This window comes from Haematobia irritans, chromosome 3 (genome assembly GCF_050003625.1).
Source record: "Haematobia irritans isolate KBUSLIRL chromosome 3, ASM5000362v1, whole genome shotgun sequence".
In the NCBI taxonomy this organism is placed as follows: domain Eukaryota; kingdom Metazoa; phylum Arthropoda; class Insecta; order Diptera; family Muscidae; genus Haematobia; species Haematobia irritans.
Window position 1 is genome coordinate 183,084,364 of NC_134399.1, and position 25,692 is coordinate 183,110,055.

At 28.7% G+C, this 25,692-nt stretch overlaps 1 protein-coding gene, 1 long non-coding RNA gene and 1 other non-coding gene across 9 annotated transcripts in view; 1 reads left to right on the top strand and 2 right to left on the bottom strand.

Moving 5' to 3' along the window:
* LOC142229586 (uncharacterized) overlaps positions 1-25,692 on the bottom strand; it is a 436,426-nt gene that overhangs the window by 402,317 nt on the left and 8,417 nt on the right. The gene's annotated exons all lie outside the window — the stretch shown is intronic.
* Nna1 (Nna1 carboxypeptidase) overlaps positions 1-25,692 on the top strand; it is a 403,238-nt gene that overhangs the window by 375,088 nt on the left and 2,458 nt on the right. The gene's annotated exons all lie outside the window — the stretch shown is intronic.
* On the bottom strand, positions 18,266-18,356 carry TRNAY-GUA (transfer RNA tyrosine (anticodon GUA)). Its single transcript is given in 2 exon segments — positions 18,266-18,301; positions 18,320-18,356. It is a non-coding gene; the product is annotated as a tRNA-Tyr (tRNA).

A 25,692-nucleotide genomic window follows, 5' to 3' on the forward strand; every position in this document is an offset into this window, starting at 1 on the left:
TGGACCAATTTTTGTGTGATTGGGGATCGGCTATATAGACCGATATGGACCAATTTTGGCATGGTTATTAGCGGCCATATACTAACACCACGTTCCAAATTTCAACTGGATCGGATGAATTTGGCTTCTTCAAGAGGCTCCGGAGATCAAATCAGGAGAACGGTTTATATGGGGGCTATATATAATTATGGACCGATATGGACCAATTTTTGAATGGTTGTTAGAGACCATATAATAACACCACGTACCACATTTCAACCGGATCGGATGAATTTTGCTCCTCCAAAAGGCTCCGGAGGACAAATCTGGGGATCGGTTTATATGGGGGCTATATATAATTATGGACCGATGTGGACCAATTTTTGCACAGTTGTTAGAGACCATATACTTACACCATGTTTGGTACATGGATCAGCCGGATCGGATGAAATTTGCTTCTCTTAGAGGCTCCGCAAGCCAAATCTGCAGATCGGTTTATATGGGGGCTATATATAATTATGGACCGATATGGACCAATTTTTGCATGGTTGTTAGAGACCATATAATAACAACACGTACCAAATTTCAACCGGATCGGATGAAATTTGCTTCTCTTAGAGGCTCCGCAAGCCAAATCTGGGGATCGGTTTATATGGGGGCTATACGTAAAAGTGGTCCGATATGGCCCATTTTCAATACCATCCGACCTACATCAATAACAACTGCTTGTGCCAAGTTTCAACTCGATAGCTTGTTTCGTTCGGAAGTTAGCGTGATTTCAACAGACGGACGGACGGACGGACATGCTTAGATCGACTCAGAATTTCACCACGACCCAGAATATATATACTTTATTGGGGTCTTAGATCAATATTTCGATGTGTTACAAACGGAATGACAAAGTGGAGGGTATAAAAATCTTTTTGGTGGTTTCACTGTTTTTGAGTGCAGATACAAAAAGATGTTATTTCCTGAAATTTTTCTCGAATCGAATTTGTCCGTTTTGCTGATGTGCTGACCATAACATTACAATCTAAGCGCGGATGCGTATAGTCAATACCAAATTCTTAATTTCAGTCTCTTATGTAAAGATTTTAAAACTAATCCATATAGAGTGACCCCGTTCATGTACCTTTATCTAAAAAAAAATAATAATTAAATTAAATTGCATTGCATTTAGTGCCCTGGTGGGATCACTTTTGTTAGTATAGACCAGCCCTTTGGATAGAATACAGTCGAGATCATCTTTGAATCTATACTAATTCTAAGATACTAGTTCTATCATATTCGAGTCTTAAAAAGTGATATCCTACAAATCATTGACTTTCACCCAGAAAAAAGTGCCTTCGAAACTAAAGGAAAAAATTTTCATCAATATAGTTTATCCATTTTATTTCCATCAACGTAAATTTTTGTGAAAAATAATAAAATTTACTCGTTTCAGTAAAAAAATCCTAAACTGTAAGCAGTTAGGAATAGTTCATTAACTAGAATAAGGCATGGAATTTTACTCATACTATTTTCTTCACTGGGTATAAGAATTTACTACTGAAAAAGAAAATTTTATTCACCGATAACAAAGCATTCGTAAAAATAAACAAAAACCGAACTAAAACCAAGTTTCCTCAAAATTAGTAAAATTTCTTATAAAATGATAATTGCGACTTCCTTTATAATAGAAAGTTTTTCATACATACGAACAACACTTGGCATAGAAAAATATTTTAGTTCATTCGTACTAAGAAGTATGCAATCCTTTCAAAACTTAAGGAAACACACTTGTTAGAATATAGGAAATTTTCCTAAATTTCTATTGTCTACCTGTAATCGATACCTGTCATCGTAATCGATGTGTTTGCGCGTGGGTGTAATCGATATGTTTGCGCGTCGGTTGTTTTTTCTAGTTGGAATCGCGTTGTTTTGGTATACGGAGAGATTGTTAAAAAATAATATGGTAAAATAATATAATAAATAACAAATAAAATATATAAAATATTTGTTATTGTAAATTAGTGAGAAAAATTTTCGTTTTTTTAAATAAATCTATCAATGTTCGTGATAGTGTATAAAGAAAGAAAACACCAGCAGAATAACAACCCTTTCATTTGTCTTCATTTTGGAATCTTCAATTATCAGGTAATATTCAGTGACGCTAACCTTTTGGAACAAAAATGTTTTATGATTTTTTATATTTGTAGGTATTGAAATTGTAAAAGGAGGACAAAATCGTTAGGCAGCAACTTATTAAAAGTGAAAAGTACAAGAAGAAGAAAAAGTGCGTTTTACAGTTGATAATATCACACGGAAATTGGAAATAGTGGAATAATAAACTAATATTTCAAAGAGATTCGATGCTGTTGATTCTTAATAAATATATTCAATATATTAATAAAACATGTCTTTTATTGAAGATAAAGTTGCTTATAGAAATAAATAAAATTGTATTTAAAAACGAAGGTAAGCAGTTCCAATTATGAAGTAAAAGTTTTACCACAAATGTGTAAGATTTGTCCAAATGAATGAAAAAATTTCAATAAAATCATTCCATATATGAATTCAAATTAGTTAAATTTTTTCATTCTGTAATATAGTGGTACATAAATATAGGAAAATGTTAACTAATGTATGGAATACATTATTCCTAATTTCTACGAAAATCACATCGTTCAAACAAATAAAAATGGCTTTGGCGCTATACGAAGTTCAACTTTCTTCACAATGAGTTCATTTTAACTTAAAGAAGGGGTCACTTTTTTCTGGGTGTTCCTTCCAAAATTAAATAAGACCTACACGCAGAGAAGGAATATGATCACCCCAACCATGTTTCAAGAGCATAATGTTACTTTTTCATGGGAAACATGTAGCATGTTTGTGGAAACCATGTTATTTTCTCGGAAATTATATATCTGATTGCGGAAATTATTTTTGCGACAAAAATGTTACATAGTTGCCGTGAAAAAGTAACATGGTGCTCTTGAAACATGTTTGAGGTGAACATTAGGGCTATAACTTTTTAACAATTTTTGCGAATTTCAAAATTGGCATACTATAGTCCAATAGGCCATTAAAAACTATGAAGAAATACGTTTTTACTTTTTCGCTAGCGTCAAAAAAATTTCACCCACCAACAGCGATGAAGTTTAGAATATGAATATGAAAACAAAAAACAATTCTGTCAAACTTTATTTTAGTTTTAATGGAAATTTTAGCTTCTTCGACGCGTTTTCTAGTATAGCCACCTTTATTGTTAATAATTTGGCTTCGTGATTCATTTCATTTCAATATGTCTTATAAGAAAAGTGATATGAAATAAAATTACTTAAATTTTAATTTTTTTATTTTATTTTTTTTTTTTGTATTGATTTAAAAAATGCGTTTGGTGGGTGAAGTTTGTTTCTTAAAATTATGCAAGATAATGCTTTTCATTAATAAAACATCATGGCGCATCTCGTGGTACTATGCCAAAAAATTGGTTATAGCCCTAGTGAACATATTCCTTCTTTGGGTGTATGAAATAAACAAAACATATAAAACTAATAATCACATTATCTTGTTATTATGATTTCTTACATTGTATATAATATGAACAAATTTTCTCAATAGATATAAAAAACAAAACCATGTCACAATCTCTTGTAGACTCAGCATATCATCAATATATTCAAAGTGTATAGCAAAAGCACCTGTTGTTTATGCGATCAATAATTAGCGAGTGTTACACTTCCCCCATTCGAAATTGGGACCGTACGATATGCTAACACAACATTTTGATGCTAATACAAAAACATTTTTTGAAGAATGGAAACTATGCAATTGACGTTTTATTTATTCAATGGGTGTTTAAGATTGCAAAGATCAGCTATTTACATAAAATAAATTAATACAATGGGGAAAAGTCGTTCAACGCATGGTTCGCATATTAATGCTACTATAGGGTTTTGTTTTATTGGCTTAACATTTGACTCACTTCAATAAAAACAAGAGGGAACAAGTAGGACTGCAAAGTCGGGTACATTGGCTTAATTATACGCTCATCGAATTAATGATAATATATTGTATGTATTGAAAATAAATCCGTTATTTTTCTAATATACGGTATCACTCGGCCAATCAGAAAAGCTCTCCTAGTACTAAATGCAGGGATGGAAATGCAGTACTATAGTACTTTTTTTTCAATACTTTTCCACCCTGGTCAGTACCGTACTACTCCCGCGAATGATCTAGTACCTTTTGTATAGACAATAGTTTTGACAAAATATTTTAATATTTTGAGAAAGTCTTTAACAAACTTATTTGCTAATAATCTTTTACAAATTTGGCAAAACAGACAAGTTCATGCGGGAATAAAATCTCGATTTTGTAAAAGCCACAAAAACACCAATTTATTGAATTTCAAGAATGTCTTAGTCGAAAAAGCACGCGTTTCTATATTACGCTTCCACACGAACACTTTCTAGATGAGAAGTTATCGATCGCTCTCTAAAATAATGCGAACCAAAAACTACCAAAAAATATTATTTGGCAAAAATTTATTTTTTTAAAAAGTTTTGTCACAATTGTATTTCTACAGATAGTTTTTCCAAAATTTTGTTCTTTTGTCTCACTTTCTAAACACATATATGCTTATAAGCTATTTCCAAATTAATATATGTTTGCATCCAAACATATTATATTTACAAAAAATGTATGTCCCAAACATAATATTAAAATATATATCCCAAAAATGTTACGCTAGTTTATGAACATTACATGATTGCACTTAAAAAAAATTTTGTTTAAAAAATTTGAGTTCCAAACATATAATGTTTACACCCAAACATATGAAAAACAGTCTTTTTCGTCCGTGCATATAACACGAGATACAGTTGAATAACGCCATCTATTAGAAAAATAACGATATTCTTTGCAACATCTGATATATTCTTAATTGGGTTGAAATTCTAAGACAAAGTAAAACTTAAACAAGTAAGTAAAGTCTAAAGTCGGGCGGGGCCGACTATATTATACCCTGCACCACTTTGTAGATCTAAATTTTCGATACCATATCACATCCGTCAAATGTATTGGGGGCTATACATAAAGATTTTTCCCAAATACATACAATTAAATATCACTCGATCTGGACAGAATTTGATAGACTTCTACAAAATCTATAGACTCAAAATTTAAGTAGGCTAATGCACTAGGGTGGAACACAATGTTAGAAAAAAAATATGGGAAACATTTAAATCTGAAGCAATTTTAAGGAAACTTCGCAAAAGTTTATTTATGATTTATCGCCCGATATATATGTATTATAAGTATAGGAAAATTAAAGTCATTTTTACAACTTTTCGACTAAGCAGTGGCGATTTTACAAGGAAAATGTTGGTATTTTGGCCATTTTTGTCGAAATCAGAAAAACATATATATGGGAGCTATATCTAAATCTGAACCGATTTTAACAAAATTTGGCAAACATAGCAACAATGCTAATTCTACTCCCTGTGCAAAATTTCAACTAAATCGGACCAAAAAATTGGCCTCTGTGGTCATATGAGTGTAAATCGGCCGAAAGTTATATATTGGAGCTATATCTAAATCTGAACCGATTTCAACCAAATTTGGCACGCATAGCAACAATGCTAATTCTACTCCCTGTGCAAAATTTCAACTAAATCGGAGCAAAAAATTGGCCTCTGTGGTGATATGAGTGTAAATCGGCCGAAAGCTATATATTGGAGCTATATCTAAATCTGAACTGATTTCAACCAAATTTGGCACGCATACACTGTTAGAAAAATATGTTTTTCATATGTTTCGATATAAACAAAATGTGTTTCGGGCACAATTTTTAAACACAATATATTTAAGTGCAAACATGTAATGTTCTCAAACTAACACTAAATGTTTGGAACACATATGTTAATATGTTAGAATATATTATGTTTGGGGCATGCATGTTTCATAAAAATTATATGTGTGAATGTAAACATATATAAATTTACAAATTTCGAGTAAACATATATATGTTGTGATATTTTATTCAGAGAGCGACAGAGAGAGAGAGAGAGTATAGAGAAAGAAATAGAGATAAAAACCGGGAGGGTTGACGAAAGATATCAAATTAACACAGCGAGAGAATCGAAAGAGAGCAATTTCTGTGAAACCGCTTATATGTTGTTTCGGAAACTGCTTTATGATAAGACCAAAAATTTTATACGCTGAAGACTAAATATTATTTAATTTAAGTCTAAATATTATTTAATTTGTGTATATTATAAAATTATTTATGTATGTTTATACTCGACCCCACGTTCTTCCTTTGTTAGAGTTTTTGAATTCCTTCCAAAATATCAAACTTTTATACCAAAACCAGTTTTTTATTACAAAATTGTTATTTTTGCAATAAAAAAATAATATTTTATCCAAAAGCTCAGTCCATTTCGTTTATATCAAGCACTGTTTCTGACTGTAAATCTTTAATAACCCACATTTCGAAGTTTCATTATAAAAATTTAATATAGTATAAATATAAATGTGTAAATTAAAAAAAAAACAATTGGTGTTTGGTCGGAGCAGGGATTGAACCCACGAACCTTTGCATGTACGGCAGACTTGCTAACCACTGCTCCACGTTGCCAACACATGTATGTTTCTGTTAAATAATGTTATGTTTGCATGGGCTCGTGGGCGCTGCAAACTATGCTATATAAATGTAACTTATAACGATAATTGTCTTCTGGTGACTATAACAGCTACGTAGCTCAGTGGTAGTGTGTTGGCTTACAAACTGTATGGTCCTCGGTTCGATTCTCCGTCCAGGCGAAAGGTAAAATTTAAAAAAATTATAAAATTGAATAATTTCTTCAACATTATTTGTATTACAGAAAAAGGTGCCAAGAACTAAAAAATTTCGTGGAAGTGAAAATTATGTTAGGGAATGAGCACAATCTTCTTTGGGGAAAATTCTTCCAAGCATATAATATTTTTGGCTCAAAATGCTTCCAAAAATAGAATATGTTCACATAAAACAAACATATTAATGTTTCGGCAGTATCCAATAATATATGTGCTTCCTGCAAAATATGTTTGGAACATATGTTAGAGAGGCGATTTTTTTTGAGGGTGTAGCTACAATGCTAATTCGACTGCCTGTGCAAAATTTCAACCAAATTGGGGTAAAACTCTGGCTTCTGGGACCGTATTAGCCCATATCGGGCGAAAGATATATATGGGAGGTATATCTAAATCTGAACCGATTTCAATAAAATTTGGCACACATGACTTTTAAGCAAATTAGGGTAAAACTCTGGCTTCTGGGGCCATATAAGTCCATATCGGGCGAAATATATATATGAGAGCTATATCTAAATCTGATCGATTCTGAGCCAAAACACATACTTGTGCCAAACTTGAAGTCGAGTGGACTAAAACTGCAACCTAGACTTTGATTACAAAAATGTGTTCACGGACAGACGGACATCGCTATATCGGCTCAAGAGCCCACTCTGAGCATTTTTGCCAAAGACACCATGTGTCTAACTCGTCTCCTTCTGGGTGTTGCAAACATATGCACTAACTTATAATACCCTGTTCCACAGTGTGGCGCAGGTTATAAAAAATATAGCATTATACTGAATCAAGCAATTGCAAAAGTGTCCGAAAATCTTTTTTAGTCCAAAATTTCTACAAAGTCTAATAGTTCTCTCCAGACGCCAATCGCGTGCCCTGATTATGGGCTCCTTCCTTGTCTCACATTCGGCTTCATTCTCCTGGCACAGAGAATGAAGCCGACCCATTTTTGTCGGCGGCGGTTGACACTAAATTTTTGCCTCCGGCGGCGGCGGCTGACGGCTAACCGATAAAATGTGTCCATTCGGCCGCGCACAATTATCCATTATAAAAACAATTGTAAGTATTTCGAATGGTAATGAGATTAGTTGTACAATCAAATTTACATTTAGTTCAAATTTTCTGAGCTAAATTGTTGCAAAACTATTATAGCAGTTTTAAATTGATTGATTGTGGGTGGAAATTTCAAAATTTTGGCAAAAATACCACAATTATTAATACATTCTTCTGATTTAAATCGATATTTTTGATAAATTGGCGGCTAAATTTGAGTCGACATATTCGGGGGCGGCGTCGACTGGCAAAAAATGGTCGGCGGCGACTGAAACCAGCGGCGCGACTCGCCGGCTTTATTCTCTGCCCTGGCACCCAAATGGTGAAAACAGAATATGAAGCCAACCCATTTTTGTCGGCGGCAGCTGTTATTTATGACTAACCCCCATTTTCATAAAGCTCCGTTTGTGTTCCGTTAACTAACCAACTTTTGAACCGTATAATGGACGAAGCTGCCATCTTGCATATATATTCCATATGCCAGTTAAGAACTTAACTGACGAAAAATTTTCAGTTAAAGTTAACTGGAGAGAAGATATTTGCAATTTACTTTCTGTTAACTGGCAGTTAAAGCCTAACGGAGCTACATGAAAATGGCAGTAAGACGTTTAAGGCTAACCCGAGGCAATTTGGCGTATTCGGCGACGATTAGTTATCTCTTGGAAATGCCACGAAATGAGTTTCAGGATTATAATAGAACTACATAAGGAATTATTATGTTTTGACTGTAGTAATTATTTGTGTACGTTAGTTAAATTAACTAAAAAAGGGGGGAAATTATACACAAATGAAACATAAAGATTTACTAAATTCGTGTCTCCCACAAAATAGTTCTTAAAATTTGTAAATTTTACTAATAATACACCCATCTTGAAGTTCGTATGGCACTAAATATGTTCTTGTAATTTTGAATTCTAATTTTTTCCGTCACACTACGAAATTTTCTTTTTCTTTAGTCGGTGGCGGCTAAAAGTAGAGGTGCATCTCGGTGGCTTCATTATGTTATCACACCATAACCTCTGATTTTGATTTCATAGCTATTGGTCCGTGAATATATTTGAAAAGTACGAGCTGATCAATCCATACTCTATTATTTTCAAGATTTCCGCTTGCAGAACCTTACTATGGTCCCGAAACAAGCGGAAACGGAATCCCATTTTCTGAGTTCATCATTTACAATTCAAAACCAAACATTCGCTTCATAACGAATATCCGCAATATCAAAAAAAATTAAACGTAAAAATCTCAAAATTTTAAAACATAGACCTGCTAACCGGATTATATTGACCATGAAGCCGTGGCACACCCCATTTGTTTATTGTTGTACAATTTTATCGATTATCCTTTACATATATCGTGTTTTGTTTGGCGGCGTTCTTGGCATTGGCAATGATTTTTTTTATTTCACGTGAACCACAACACCATGGCATTTGGGCCAAAAACAAAAATCATACAAGCATACAACACAGTAGCAACCCCAAAAATAAAAAGTTTTACTTTTCGCAAACGATGAAAATCCACCAAAAAAAAACTCAAAAATGCAATTTACAAATAGGTCATGCAAGATGTCACATAGAGAGAATTGAGCAAAACCCCACAAAACAGCAAGAAATAACGGCTCAGTGAACAAAACGTCAACGACAACAGAAAATGGCAAGAAATGCGGACGGACGGACGTACGAATGAGTGCCAACAAAATAGTTGGTGGCTTGCTTGTTTGCCATACAATGGACGTTTCATTCATTTGGCCCCTGATGGTGACAAACAAACAACGTACAAAAAGGAAGTCTGAAGAGAAAAAACTAAACGCCAATAGTTGTAGGTATCAGGAGCTCAGCTGGCTACAAACATGCCAAAGTAGTATTGGCTGGCTGGCTGGCTGAAAGCTTAGGGTTGTGGATGATGGTAGGTGACATTGCTGGTGGCAATGGCAGCTGGCATGTTAAGACGGTGTAATAACATTCTTGAGGAAAACCCTGTGTGAGTAGCTGAAAATTACGTGTTCCTTGTGGTGAGGCTAAGGCAACCAAAAAGAGCACTCAAGGTTTGTCAAAGATTGTATTTGGTAAGAGCAGAGTACTAGGGACGGGGGGTTAAGACTGGGGCCAATGGCAATTTGTTTTACTTTCTTATGATGTTTGGCGATAACAACAATATCTGTAGAGACGTAGAAATGTGACCAGGTTTAAAATAAATTAAAGAATGGAATTTCTTGCTTCCCATTCAGGGAGTGACGCGTTTGCCAAAATTGGTTAAAAGTTAGAATCATTTTTGTCTTATATCATAGCTAAAACAACAAAATGGTTGAGCTGAAAGTATAGGTTTTAATTTTGATTTCTGGGTATTGTAATCAGACCTTTTGACAATATTTTAAAATTTGAAAAAGTGGAGGATGGGAGGATGGCCTACCACGGTTACCACTCGAGCCAAATATATGGAGAAAATTTTTCCAAAAAAACTACCAAACAAAAAACACATAATTTACAAAATTATATTTCTAATGTTGTCAAAATTTTATTTGTATAGCATATTTTTTTCAAAATTTTATATCTATAGCAAATGTTGTCAACATTTTATTTCTATAGAATTTTTTTTTCAAAATTTTATTTCTATACAAATTTTTCTCAAAATTTTATTTCTATAAAAAAAATTTCTCAAAATTTTATTTCTATAGAAAATTTTGTCAAAATTTTATTTCTATAGAAAATTTTGTCAAAATTTTATTTCTATAGAAAATTTTGTCAAAATTTTATTTCTATAGAAAATTTTGTCAAAATTTTATTTCTATAGAAAATTTTGTCAAAATTTCATTTCTATAGAATTTCTATAGAAAATTTTGTAAAAATTTTATTCCTATAGAAAATTTTGTCAACATTTTATTTCTATAGAAAATTTTGTCAAAATTTTATTCCTATAGAAAATTTTGTCAACATTTTATTTCTATAGAAAATTTTGTCAAAATTTTATTTCTATAGAAAATTTTGTCAAAGTTTTATTTCTATAGAAAATTTTGCCAAAATTTTATTTCTATAGAAAATTTTGTCAAAATTTTATTTCTATAGAAAATTTTGTCAAAATTTTATTTCTATAGAAAATTTTGTCAAAATTTTATTTCTATAGAAAATTTTGTCAAAATTTTATTTCTATAGAAAATTTTGTCAAAATTTTATTTCTATAGAAAATTTTGTCAAAACTTTATTTCTATAGAAAATTTTATCAAAATGTTATTTCTATAGAAAATTTTATCAAAATGTTATTCCTATAGAATTTCTATAGAAAATTTTGTCAACATTTTATTCCTATAGAATTTCTATAGAAAATTTTGTCAAAATTTTACTTCTATAGAAAATTTTATTTTTATCGAAAATTTTGCCAACATTTTATTTCTATGGAAAATTTTCTCAAAATTTTATTTCTATAGAAAATTTTCTCAAAATTTTATTTATAGAAAATTTTGTCAAAATTTTATTCCTATAGAAATTCTATAGAAAATTTTGTCAAAATTTTATTTCTATAGAAAATGTTATCAACATTTTATTTCTATAGAAAATTTTATCAACATTTTATTTCTATAGACAATTTTTGTCAAAATTTTATTTCTACAGATTTTTTTTTTTCAACATTTTATTTCTATAGAAAATTTTATCAAAATTTTATTTCTATAGAAATTTTTTTCAACATTTTATTTCTATAGCAAATTTTTATTTCTATAGATTTTTTTTTCAAATTTAATTTCTATAGAAAATTTTATCAAAATTTTATTTCTATAGAAATGTTTCTCAAAATTTTATTTCTATAGAAAAATTTTCTCAAAATTTTATTTCTATAGAAAATCTTCTCAAAATTTTATTTCTATAGAAAATTTTGTCAATATTTTATTTCTATAGATAATTTTCTCAAAATTTTATTTCTATAGAAAATTTTGTCTAAATTTTATTTCTATACAAAATTTTTTCAACATTTTATTTTTTATAAAATTTTCTCAAAATTTTATTTCTATAGAAACTTTTGTCAACATTTTATTTCTATAGAAAATTTTAGCAAATTTTTATTTCTATAGAAATTTTTTTTCCAAATTTTATTTCTATAGAAAATTTTATCAAAATTTTATTTCTATGGAAAATTTTGTCTAAATTTTATTTCTATAAAAAATTTTGTCAAAATTTTATTTTTATAGAAAATTTTCTCAAAATTTTATTTCTATAGAAAATCTTCTCAAAATTTTATTTCTATAGAAAATTTTGTCAAAATTTTATTGCTATAGAAAATTTTGTCAAAATTTTATTTCTATAGAAATTTTTCTCAAAATTTTATTTCTATAGAAAATGTTGTCTAAATTTTATTTCTATAGAAAATTTTGTCTAAATTTTATTTCTATAGAAATTTTTTTCTAAATTTTATTTCTATAACAAATGTTGTCAAAATTGTATTTTTATAGAAAATTTTCTCAAAATTTTATTTCTATAGAAACTTTTGTCAACATTTTATTTCTATAGAAAATTTTAGCAAATTTTTATTTCTATAGAAATTTTTTTCCAAATTTTATTTCTATAGAAAAATTTTCTCAACATTTTATTTCTATAGAAAATCTTCTCAAAATTTTATTTCTAGAGAAATCTTTTCAAAATTTTATTTCTATAGATAATTTTAGCAAATTGTTATTTCTATAGAAAATTTTCTCAAAATTTTATTTCTATAGAAAATTTTGTCAACATTTTATTCCTATCGAAAATTTTTCAACATTTTATTTCTATAGAAAATGTTGTCTAAATTTTATTTCTATAGAACATTTTGTCAATATTTTATTACTATATTTGGTCAAAATACCGAATCATTATTATCATATACCCCATAGACCGTGTAATAACAACAATAGACACAATGCTTTTGATTTACTATTCACTGAGCAGGTACTCAATTGGCAAAATTACAAATTGCATTTGCTTAAAATATTTTGCCATTATTCAAAACTTTTCATTTTCACTTGATATTTAGTGGTTGTAACATACCATGGTTGGCACGAGGCAACAGATAATAGTTTTTGGCAAATCTACCAACGATTGTGAATGACTGATAAGGCAATGATTTATTTCGTTTTGATTTTTTCTTTATTCTGATGGTTTGTTCCATTTGTCTGTTTTGCCGAAGAAAAATTTCATAAATCACTAGGGATAAGATATATTTGATGAAATTACTGGGACATGACAGAACATCTACAACCTCTTTGGTGATTTATACAGGAGTTATCCTTGTAATTTTTGTGCGTCTTTGGCACACATATTTTGAGGAGACACAATTTACACAACATTAAGGACAAATTTCATTAAATTTCACTTAAAGGAAAGTTTCTAATCTTTGCTTTAAAAAAATTACTCATTAATGGCCATTTTGATGTAGCTCCGTTGGCTTTAACTGCCAGTTAACAGATAGTAATTTGCAAATATCTTCTTTCAAGTTGACTTGAACTGAAAAAAATTTCAGCAATTAAGCCCCGAACTGGCATATGGAATGGCGACCGGACATATCCCCCAACGGACATTTCGCCCAATTTTAGTTTGGGCTTTATGTCCCTCATCGCGGTCATAAGCCCCATAAAAAAATGTGGGTGTTATGACCGTTTGAATATAATTGAATATAAACAATAGTTTAAAATAACAAAATATATTTTTTTATCATTCAAAAGCTATATATGATTACTTCATCTATCCATAATTTTTTTTTTTTTTAATATTTAATAGATATATATGTAGACAAATAGATATTGACAAATATCGAATCCTGCTTTTATTGTGTATGCTGGAAGAAGACGTAAAACTAGCATATCTTGGCTTCATCGTTTGTTTTAATTGTCTTTGACTGGAACATAATTTTTGACTATTTTTCTTCTCAGCGTACGATTGAAATGGAAAAGCGGCTAAAGTGGCACTACGAAGACCTATTTCGCTCGTGAAATAGGTCGGTTTAAGCTCCAAGACATTTGAATTTATATATTGAAACATGAAAATTCGGAAATTGATAATTTTTTCTTTTGAACAAACCAGACAAATGCTGTATTGAAAATTATGTATTTTAAACTGAAAATTGGAAAAAGAGGAGATGATCGATTTGCTGCTGATGGGTACTTGAAAAAAATCGCGCGCGCGAGACTGTATGCCAAATCGGCTTCCATAATAGTGGTTTGCTAAAATATCTTTTCCGGCACACTTTCGCACATTTAGTATTCACTCATATGTTCTGATTTGGCAAATAGTGCAATGAGTTCTTGGGGGCTTTGTGGAGCGTTTTGCACCATTTTCTCCTTAATTTTCTTATAGACCACGAGATCTGCACTGTCTTTCTAGTTACGGCATTTTGAATTAAATACCGTACGTATTTAGTTAACCAAAATTGGGGATCAAAACTACTTCATTTAGGACAGTTTTTGATTTGTATTCCGACATTATTTTCCCCATAAAATATTGGGCGTTTTGACCGCCTATTTTTTGGGACATATGACCGCGATGAGGGAGGACATAAAGCCCAAACTAAAATTGGGCGATGTGATCGCCCCATTGGAGGTCATAACGCCCAAAAATCATTTTGGGCGAAATGTCCGTTGGGGGATATGTCCGGTCGCCTATGGAATATATAGACAAGATGACAGATATGTCTATAGTTCGGTTTAAAAGTTCGTTAGCTAACGTAGCGCTAACGGAGCTTAATGAAAATGGGGGTACATTTAGGATACTAATTTTGGAAAATTGCGTCCCTCCGTTAATGACCTATGCCTTTGAACTAAGGAATATTTTCCTTAAAGTAAAGAAAAACCCCTTTTGGTGTAAAAAATCATCCTTAATTTGACTGAAATATTGAATCTTTAGATTTAAGTGAAACGCTTCATATATAGACTAAGACTTTTTTGAAGATTTAGCATCATTGGTTTCAAGTTTTTTTTTGGAATGAATAAAATATATTTTACTGTTGTAATTTAGATTTTTAAACTGACATTTGTTTGCAAGGGAATAGCTTTATTAATATAACCCAAAAAAAAAAAACAGGAGATATATTAATAAATGAAATCTATATCCTAATTTTAATTTTGTAGATTTTAGGTCAATGCTAAATATGTCCCTAAAAATGTCTCTATTTTAAAGAAACCGCATCTTTGGCTCGGAATCAATACAAAAACCCTTAAAGGATGTTCATAACGTTTGGATCCAATTAAACTTTTTTTTTTCACTTGGATCTAAAGATTTTGATCTTGCCTTAAGAATTTTTATATTGAGCCTGGTTAAAAATTCGACATTTTTAGGGAGCTATCTAGCTTTAAAACTAGATTCCAAAAAATGAAAAATTGAACTGAAAAGAATATTGTCGTGAGGCCAAAGATTGTTTGTCTTTAAAAGTCGATAAACTTTTCAATGACGTCGTTTTGTCCTTATATGTTAATTAAGTGATTCGACATCTTAACATGAAAGGTCAACTTGGCCGTAAAAATTCGGAAAAACATTTCAAAATTATGCAATCGTCTTTAAATTTCTTGACTTTTTGTATCTGTACTACAAATCAAAAAAGGGTTTTAGTTTTAAAGACGTCTTTTACTTGAAACATAGCATAATTTTTACTTGAAGTTGAGTCGTAATTTGAGGTGTCGTGAGCACGTTTTTTAAATGAAGAAGAAAAAAACAGAAAAACCTAATAAATTTAAATTTGTCTCTTAGTATTAAATAATAAATTTATGTAAAGACAAAATCTTTGGAATCGGGCAAGCTTTTTTTCAGTGTGGATTTAGATCACATTCATATGGAAAAATGTTGTAAGCAATGTTTTCTTAATTTCAAAAACTTTAAACCAAAGATGCAAAATCCTCATTATACACCTTAAACTTTTTTATGTTTTTTTATGTCTTATCCAAAGATTCAATATGTCTGTTAATTTAAACATTTTTTTTATATCAAATTTTTGTTTGTACTAAATTTTAGTGGAAAAAATGTCGTATTGTGTATTGCACACAATTTTCCATAATATGTATATAAATATTTTTCTAAGTGTATGTTTAAAAATTAAAAAAAAAGAATTTAAAAGGAAGAGCACAACAGCCCATCAATAGCAGATTAAGTTGCGGCCAATAATAAATTTAAGATATGGATCCAAAAATTGGATTGTTTAGCTCAGTTAAACCGCGTAATTAATTGTATGTGTTTTCTGATTCAATCACGAAATTAATTGATCCAATTAATTTTTTAATTGAAATGTCTTCAATCAGGAAAGTTATAGTATCAATCACAGTTTTAATTGGAAATTAAAAAATGCTTGATTAAAAAATTAATTGATTTCATTAGCAAATAATTGATTCAATTAAAAATTTAATTGATGTTGAATGCAAAACTCAATTAATTTTTTTCATTTCATTTTTTCAAAACATAACTATTTTCAATTACTTTCTTAACTGACTTACCCCCCTTTTCATGAAGCTTCGTTATTTCTCCGTTAACTAACGAACTTTTAAACCGCATTATAGACATAGCTGCCACCTTGCCTATATATTCCATATGCCAGTTAGGAACTTAACTGCCGAAATTTTTTCAATTAAAGTTAACCGGAGAGAAGATATTTTCAATTTACTTTTTGTTAACTGGGAGTTAAAGCCTAACGGAGCTACATGATAAAAAATTAAAAAAAAAAAACGATTACTTTTTTTAAGTGACTTATGCTATGGTCACACTGGGCAAATTTTGACAGAAATCGAAAAAGAATCCGTCGTCACAGCCAAACCAGCAAACATTTTTAGCTCATATTGAATATATAACATCCCATCAAACAAATTTGGAACTTCTTCTTAAGGCACAACTTTAAAAGCACTTCCAAATATGTCCTCCCAAAGATGTTCTTTATTTTAACTGCACAGGAAGTCCATTTGAGTCAATTTTGTATAACTCGCTTTTTTCATATTTTTAATGGGAAATTTAAAATTTTAGTCTTCCTGTCCAATAAGCTCGATATTGATATCAGGCTAACATAAAAAAAATAAAATTTTATTGTTTCAAATGGGTTAAAAACAGATTAAAAATTAATAAAATAGTGCAAATTATTTAAATTTTGCCGACAAAAATGCAAAATACTTTGTAGAATTTTTGAAAATATTTGATGTCAAACGTACCAGGCAAGCGTTATAAACCCTTAAAAATCATAAAAAAAAATTAAAAAATTATTTATTCGTCAAAATATCACAAAATTTCTTTATTCACATCCAAATCACTGAATTCGCATCACACCTTAAGAAGTGATGCAAATTCAGTGTAACGGCTGTTGAAATGTTGGACATCCGTCCTATGACAAGCCCATGTTAAATTTTCGCTTCTGCGCCAATTTTGCACCACTTCCGGAACCAAAGAAAAAACATTTTCACTACTTTTTTGGCAACGTTTTTTTTTTGCTGGGATCATGGTAGGATATTTTTTCAAAACCCGTATCCAAATATTTTTGGAAATGGTTCTGGAAAAATGTTTGACACTCATTTTGATCAAATATTTGCCTAGTGTGACCATACACAGAACAAAATTTCACAATTTTTTTTTCCAATTAAAATTTTTATATGAGTTTTAAAATATATTCAATTAAAAATTTAATTGATTCTACAATTATTTTGACATAACAAGAACAGCACTTGACTGGAATCCATAGGGAAGCCGAAGAAGAGGTAGACGTTCGCTGGTGGAGAAGACTAGTAGATGCCGAAATACACGATGCGGGATACACTTGGCGAGAACTAAAAAACTTAGCTAATGACAGAACAAAATGGAATGCATTTGTTACGGCCCTATGTTCCTCCTAGGAATTTCAGGAAAATATATATATATACAATTATTTTAATTGAAACAAAAATCAATCACACAAATCAATAGTATAAATTAATTTTTAATTGACTTTCAATTAATTGTTCAATTGATACTATCATTTCTGTGATTGAAGACATTTCAATTAAAAAATTAATTGGATCAATTAATTTCGTGATTGAATCAGAAAATTGTTTTTGTGTGTAGCCTAAGTCTTCCGAGTTTGATTAATAAGATAACTGTATCAATTAATTTTTTAATTCAAAATTTTAAAATTTTCAATGATTAAAAATTTAATTTTATCAATTAATTTATTAATAGAAAAAATTTTCAACTTCAATCAACTTTTTAATTGGAAATATTTTTTTCTGTGTACCGGTTGTTTGTAGGCAGCGACTTACCCAATGAGTACAAAAAATCCATTATTTGTCAACAAAAGAAATTGTGGTCGGCATTAACAAAACGTTCACTTTAACTATTGATGATGAATCGAATAATTAACTTTTCATTTTGACAAAAGTCCGCGCATTTTACTTCTTGTATTAAATAAAAATTAAAAATATAATGCATTATAAAAAAATGTATCCTTCGAGCCGGATTTGAACCAGCGACCTATGGATTACTATACTTATTAACTTCTACAGTCCACCGCTCTACCAACTGAGCTATCGAAGGCTATAACGTATACTTGACTATTATTAGTGTTGTACAATTAGACTGCTCTGTGGTGAAACATAAAAAGCATTGCCACATTCGATAGGTTTGTGTCCAAGATAAAATTAAATCTTAAATTATTCACCACACCAGTGTGTTCATATGTTGAACATTTTATTCCACTCACATGGTGAAAGTTGAATATAGTTTTAAAACACACAGTACCAAAACAATATATTAATTCCCATTCGTACAAATTTCCCCGGGGTGTTCCGCAAAAGATAAACATATAATATATATATGGTATGCCTATGAGACACTGTTTCCGAAATTTATAACACAATACTGTAGATAACGGTTACAAAAACATTCCGAAAGCCCCGCAATGTTTTGTTATATTCGTTTTTCCATAAAAATTTATGTTTTGGATAGAAAACTAAAAATCTCGATTTATGAAAAGAAAATTTATACAATTCGAAGCCCAATTCATGAATTTTTGCCATCGTTCTCAATGACTTGTGGCACGGTGCGTTGTCTTGGTGGAACAACACTTTTTTCTTCTTCATATGGGGCCGTTTTGCCGCGATTTCGACCTTCAAACGCTCCAATAACGCCATATAATAGTCACTGTTGATGGTTTTTCCCTTCTCAAGATAATCGATAAAAATTATTCCATGCGCATCCCAAAAAACAGAGGCCATTACTTTGCCAGCGGACTTTTGAGTCTTTCCACGCTTCGGAGACGGTTCACCGGTCGCTGTCCACTCAGCCGACTGTCGATTGGACTCAGGAGTGTAGTGATGGAGCCATGTTTCATCCATTGTCACATATCGACGGAAAAACTCGGGTGTATTACGAGTTAACAGCTGCAAACACCGCTCAGAATCATCAACACGTTGTTGTTTTTGGTCAAATGTGAGCTCGCGCTGCACCCATTTTGCACAGAGCTTCCGCATATCCAAATATTGATGAATGATATGACCAACACGTTCCTTTGATATCTTTAAGGCCTCTGCTATCTCGATCAACTTCATTTTACAGTCATTCAAAATCATTTTGTGGATTTTTTTGATGTTTTCGTCGGTAACCACCTCTTTCGTCCTCGGCGGCCACTGTGTTCACCGTCCTCCGTGCCCCTCGCTTGAATTTTGCATACCAATCAATTATTGTTGATTTCCCTGGGGCAGAGTCCGGAAACTCATTATCAAGCCAAGTTTTTGCTTCCACCGTATTTTTTCCCTTCAGAAAACAGTATTTTATCAAAACACGAAATTCCCTTTTTTCCATTTTTTTTTACAATAACAAAAAAGTTGCTTCACAAAAGACGCTCTATCTCACAAACTAATTGACTTACAGACGTCAAATTTTGACACGATTCATTTGAAGGTTGGTACTATATAAAAATAATATGCATTTAATACTAGCGACGCCATCTATGTGTCAGACCGGGGACTTATCAGCCAACCTGTTATGTGGAGTCTTTGATAAGGGATAGAACAAGATACGAATTTCTCCAAAAATACACTCAAACTGATTTTGACTTACCATTAAGGATTTTGTATTTTTAATTAGTAGTCTTACGAGTTTTATTATAAAGTTAATTGTATTAATTAATTTTTTAATTAAAAATTATCAATCATTGAACCAAGTCAAACTTATAATTTTTTAATCAGATTCAATAAACTTTATAATTGAAAATATTTTGGGGATATTTTTTCTGTGTATCAAGAAATGTCCTCATATTGGGGCGATTTTCGAATATTCGTATGTCTCAAGACCATTCTTCTCACAAACATACAGTAAGTAAATCGGTTCATTGATATTCGAGGTCATTCGAAACACTAGTTTGAATTTGAAATAAACATTGTATTTATAGAAAAACTTTAGTGTTTGTTTAGTTTTATTGAATGACAAATTATTAAAAAAAAAAAAATTAATCAAAACCCTTCTCAATAATTTATCAAATTTTTTAGTGTTCCTTACTGAACTGTACAACCTTCGATAGCTCAGTTGGTAGAGCGGTGGACTGTAGATGAATTAAATCGTTAGTAGAAATCCATAGGTCACTGGTTCAAATCCGGTTCGAAGGATTCCTTTTTTAATAACAATTTGAGATTTGTTAAATAAATAATATTTTTATTACTAATTTGACAAAAGTAAACTTCAAACCTATTAAAAAAAAAAAAAAGATAAATTAAAAGGTCCTCTGACTGAAATCATGAAATATTAGCAAGGACATTCTGTATCAAGTTAACCCAATTTACAGGTAGATATAGAATATTCAAAATAAATATAATATCATGACATGAAAAACACAGAAAAAAATTTCACACAAAATTTTCCAATTAAAATTTCAATTGATTTTTAAAAAATATTCAGTTAAAAATTTAATCGATTAAACAAATTTGTTAATTAAAACAAAAATCAATCACAAAAATTAATAGTATCAATTAATTTTTTATTTCGATCAATTAATTTTTTAATTGACCTTCAATTAATTTTTTAAATGATACTATAATTTCTGTGATTGAAGAAAATTAAATGGATCAATTAATTTCGTGATTGAATCAGATTTTTTTTTGTGTTTAGTTATATGTTTTATTATCATAAACTCATATTTTATGCAGCATGAATTCCACAGTTTTTTTTTACTAAATTTTTTTTAAGATATAACATATAGGTTTAAAACTAGAAAACTCTCCACCCACTGAAAGAACCTTACCCGGTTGCAAAGAATTTGTGTTTACTTAATGATTTTGTATATTATTCCGAGCCAAAGATCTTAAAATTTAAATCAAAAAAAAAAAGATTTTTACTCTAAACTATTGCAACGATAAATTTGTATGATGTATTTTAAATGTCTGTTAAATGGGAAATTATGTAAATGATACCTGTATCCAAAGTTTATGTATATAAAATTCCATAAAATATAATATAACAATCCTTAAATGAAATTCATCGCCTTTCATTTAAGTGTATAGTCGGGATCTATCTGACTTCTTTCTAGATTTTTAAGATAGATTCAACATTCAACACTTTCAGCTCTAAGTTATTCAAATTTTCTTTAAAAAAATCTATAAAAAATATTTTATTTATTAAAGACAAAAATAATTCTATAAATTCGTCTTAAATGCCAAACAATCAATATTGATTAGAAATCGCATAGATAAACCCAAGACAAAATAATTGGAATTAATAAAAACTATAGGAATCTAACAAAAATGAAGACGAATCTCCTTATATGGAAATCATACATGTATAGCCTTCGATAGCTCAGTTGGTAGAGCGGTGGACTGTAGATGTTAATGAGTCTGAAATAGAAATCCATAGGTCACTGGTTCAAATCCGGTTCGAAGGAAGTATTTTATTATATTTTTAGAAATATTACATATCACAAATGCGTGTTCATCAACAAATATTTATGGAAACAATTACTTTTCAGGTTAACAAATATTTTCCAAAATACGACATAATAAATGTTTAAAAAAAAACTCTCCTTCGAACCGGATTTGAACCAGTGACCTATGGATTTCCACTTCTACGTTATCGTCTACAGTCCACCGCTCTACCAACTGAGCTATCGAAGGCATTGGTAACACGATGGCAAATTTACCATTTACACTCATAGCATACTCATCTAACAACACCACTTAGTTGTCTCTCACTCAGCTGAAGGTGAATTAGCAACAATCTTTTGTTTTTCACCATCAATTGTATACATAACATGAGGTGAACATAGACATGTAACCCTCACTGTTTTACCCACAATGTGGTGGACATTGATTTGTTTTCAACATGCCAACCAGCAATTGTGTTGATTTTGACACACGTTTATTGTAACCTTCGATAGCTCAGTTGGTAGAGCGGTGGACTGTAGATGATAATGTATCTGAAAATAGAAATCCATAGGTCACTGGTTCAAATCCGGTTCGAAGGAAATATTTTCTTTACTACTTTTATAAACTTCAATACGAGAAATAAAATTTTGACAAAATTTTCTTTAGAAATAAAATTTTGGGAAAAATTTCTCTAGAAGTACAATTTTGACAAAATTTTCTGTAGATATAAAATTTTGACAAAATTTTCTGTAGATATAAAATTTTGACAAAATTTTCTTTAGATATAAAATTTTGACAAAATTTTCTTTAGATATAAAATTTTGACAAAATTTTCTTTGGAAATAAAATGTTGACAAAATTTTCTTTAGAAATAAAATTTGAATAAAATTTTCTTTAGCAATAAAATTTGAATAAAAATTTCTTTAGAAATAAAATTTGAATAAAATTTTCTATAGAAATAAAATTTTGACAAAATGTTCTATGGTAATAAAATTTTGAAAAAAATTTCTATAGAAATAAAGTTTGGAGAAACTATTCTATGGAAATAAAATTTTGAGAAAATGTACAATAGAATTAAAATGTTGACCAAATTTTCTGTAGAGATAAAATGTTGAGAATATAGCAATATAATTTTGTCAATTTTTTTCTGTAGAAATACATTTTTAAGAAACCACAATAAAATTTTGTCAATAGAAATAAAATTTTGTCAATACAAATAAAATTTTTAGAAATTTTTCAAGAAGTAAAATTTTAAACATGTTTCTCTATAAAGAAAATTTTGAATTTTCTATATAACAAACATTTGACAAATGATAATAAAATATTGAGAAATTTTTATAGAGTACAATTTCAAGAAAAAATTCTTGACAAAACTCTCTATAAAAAATGTTGGGAAAATGTTCAATAGAAATAAAATGTTGGGAAAATTTTCAATAGAAATAAAATATTAGGAAAATTTTCAATATAAATAAAATTTTCCACAGGAACAAGATATGGAAAAAATTTTCTATAAAAACAAAATTTTGACAAAAATTTCTATAGAAATAAAATGTTCATAGAAATAAAATTTTGACAAAATTTTCTATAGCAAAATTTTAAGAAAAAAATCTTGACAAAGCGCTCTATAGAAATAAAATGTTGGGAAAATTTTCAATAGAAATAAAATGTTAGAAAAATTTTCAATAGAAATAAAATGTTGGGAAAATTTTCAATTGAAATAAAATGTTAGGAAAATTTTCAGAATAAATAAAATTTTGTATAGCAATAAAATTTTGACAAAATTTTCTATAGAAATAAAAACTTTGACAAAATTTTCTATAGAAATAAAATTTTGAGAAAAAATTTCTATAGAAATAAAATTTTAACAAAATTTTCTATAGAAAAAATTTTTGACAAAATTTTCTATAGAAATAAAGTTTTGACAAAATTTTCTATAGAAATAAAGTTTTGACGAAATTTTCTATCGAAATAAAATTTTGACAAAATTTTCTATACAAATAAAATTTTGGCAAAATTTTCTATAGAAATAAAATTTTTGCAAAATTTTCTATAGAAATAAAATTTTGGCAAAATTTTCTATAGAAATAAAATGTTGACAACATTTTCTATAGAAATAAAATTTTGACAAAATTTTCTATAGAAATAAAATTGTGACAAAATTTTCTATAGAAATAAAATATTGACAAAATTTCCTATAGAAATAAAATTTTAACAAAATTTTCTATAGAAATAAAATTTTGACAAAATTTTCTATAGAAATAACATTTTGACAAAATTTTCTACAGAAATACAATTTTTACAAAATTTTCTATATGTATAAATAAACACTTTGACAAAATTTTCTATAGAAATAAAACTTTGAGAAAATTTTCTATAGAAATAAAATTTTAACAAAATTTTCTATAGAAATTAAATTTTGACAAACTTTTCTATAGAAATAAAATGTTGGGAAAATTTTCAATAGAAATAAAATGTTAGGAAAATTTTCAGAATAAATAAAATTTTGTATAGCAATAAAATTTTGACAAAATTTTCTATAGAAATAAAAACTTTGACAAAATTTTCTATAGAAATAAAATTTTGAGAAAAATTTTCTATAGAAATAAAATTTAAAAAAAAATTTTCTATAGAAAAAATTTTTGACAAAACAAAAATTTTGACAAAATTTTCTATAGAAATAAAATTTGGACAAATTTTTCTTTTGACAAAATTTTCTATAGAAATAAAGTTTTGACAAAATTTTCTATAGAAATAAAGTTTTGACGAAATTTTCTATAGAAATAAAATTTTGACAAAATTTTCTATACAAATAAAATTTTGACAAAATTTTGTATACAAATAAAATTTTGACAAAATTTTCTATACAAATAAAATTTTGGCAAAATTTTCTATAGAAATAAAATTTTGATAAAATTTTCTATAGAAATAAAATTTTAACAAAATTTTCTATAGAAATAAAATTTTGACAAAATTTTCTATAGAAACAAAATCTTTGACAAACTTTTCTATAGAAATAAAATTTGGGCATATAGAAATAAAATTTTGACAAAATTTTCTATAGAAATAAAATTTTGACAAAATTTTCTATAGAAATAAAATTTTGACAAAATTTTATATAGAAATAAAATTTTGACAAAATTTTCTATAGAAATAAAATTTTGACAAAATTTTATATAGAAATAAAATGTTGACAAAATGTTCTATAGAAATAAACTGTTGACAAAACACTCTATAGAAATAAAATGTTGGGAAAATTTTCAATAGAAATAAAATGTTAGGAAAATTTTCAATAGAAATAAAATGGTGAGAAAATTTTCCATATAAATAAAATTTTTACAAAATTTTCTATAGAAATACAATTTTGACAAAATTTTCTTTAGAAATAAAATTTTAACAAAATTTTCTTTAGAAATAAAATTTTGACAAAATTTTGTATAGTAATAAAATCTTGACAAAATTTTCCATAGAAATAAAATTTTCTATAGAAATAAAATTTTAACAAAATTTTCTATAGAAATAAAATTTGGACATTTTCTATAAAATAAAATTAAAAAAAAAATTATATAGAAATAAAATGTTAACAAAATTTTCTATAGAAATAAAGTTACTATAGAATTAAAATTTTTACCAAATTTTCTGTAGAGATAAAATGTTGAGAATATAGAAATACCATATTGAGAAAATTTTCTGTAGAAATAAATTTTTAAGAAGCCATAATAAAATTTTGTCAAGGAAAATAAAATTTTGAGAAAATTTTATAGAAGTAAAATTTTAAAAATGTTTCTTTATAAAGAAAATTTTGATTTTTCTATACACTAAAAGTTTCGCAAAAGAAAAGAAAATGTTGAGATTTTTTTTATAGAGTAATATTTCAAGAAAAAAATTTTGACAAAACTCTATAGAAATAAAAGGTTTGGAAAATTTTCAATATAAATAAAATGTTGGCAACATTTTCTACAGAAATAAAATTTTAACAAAATTTTCTATAGAAATAAAATATGACAAAATTTTCTATAGAA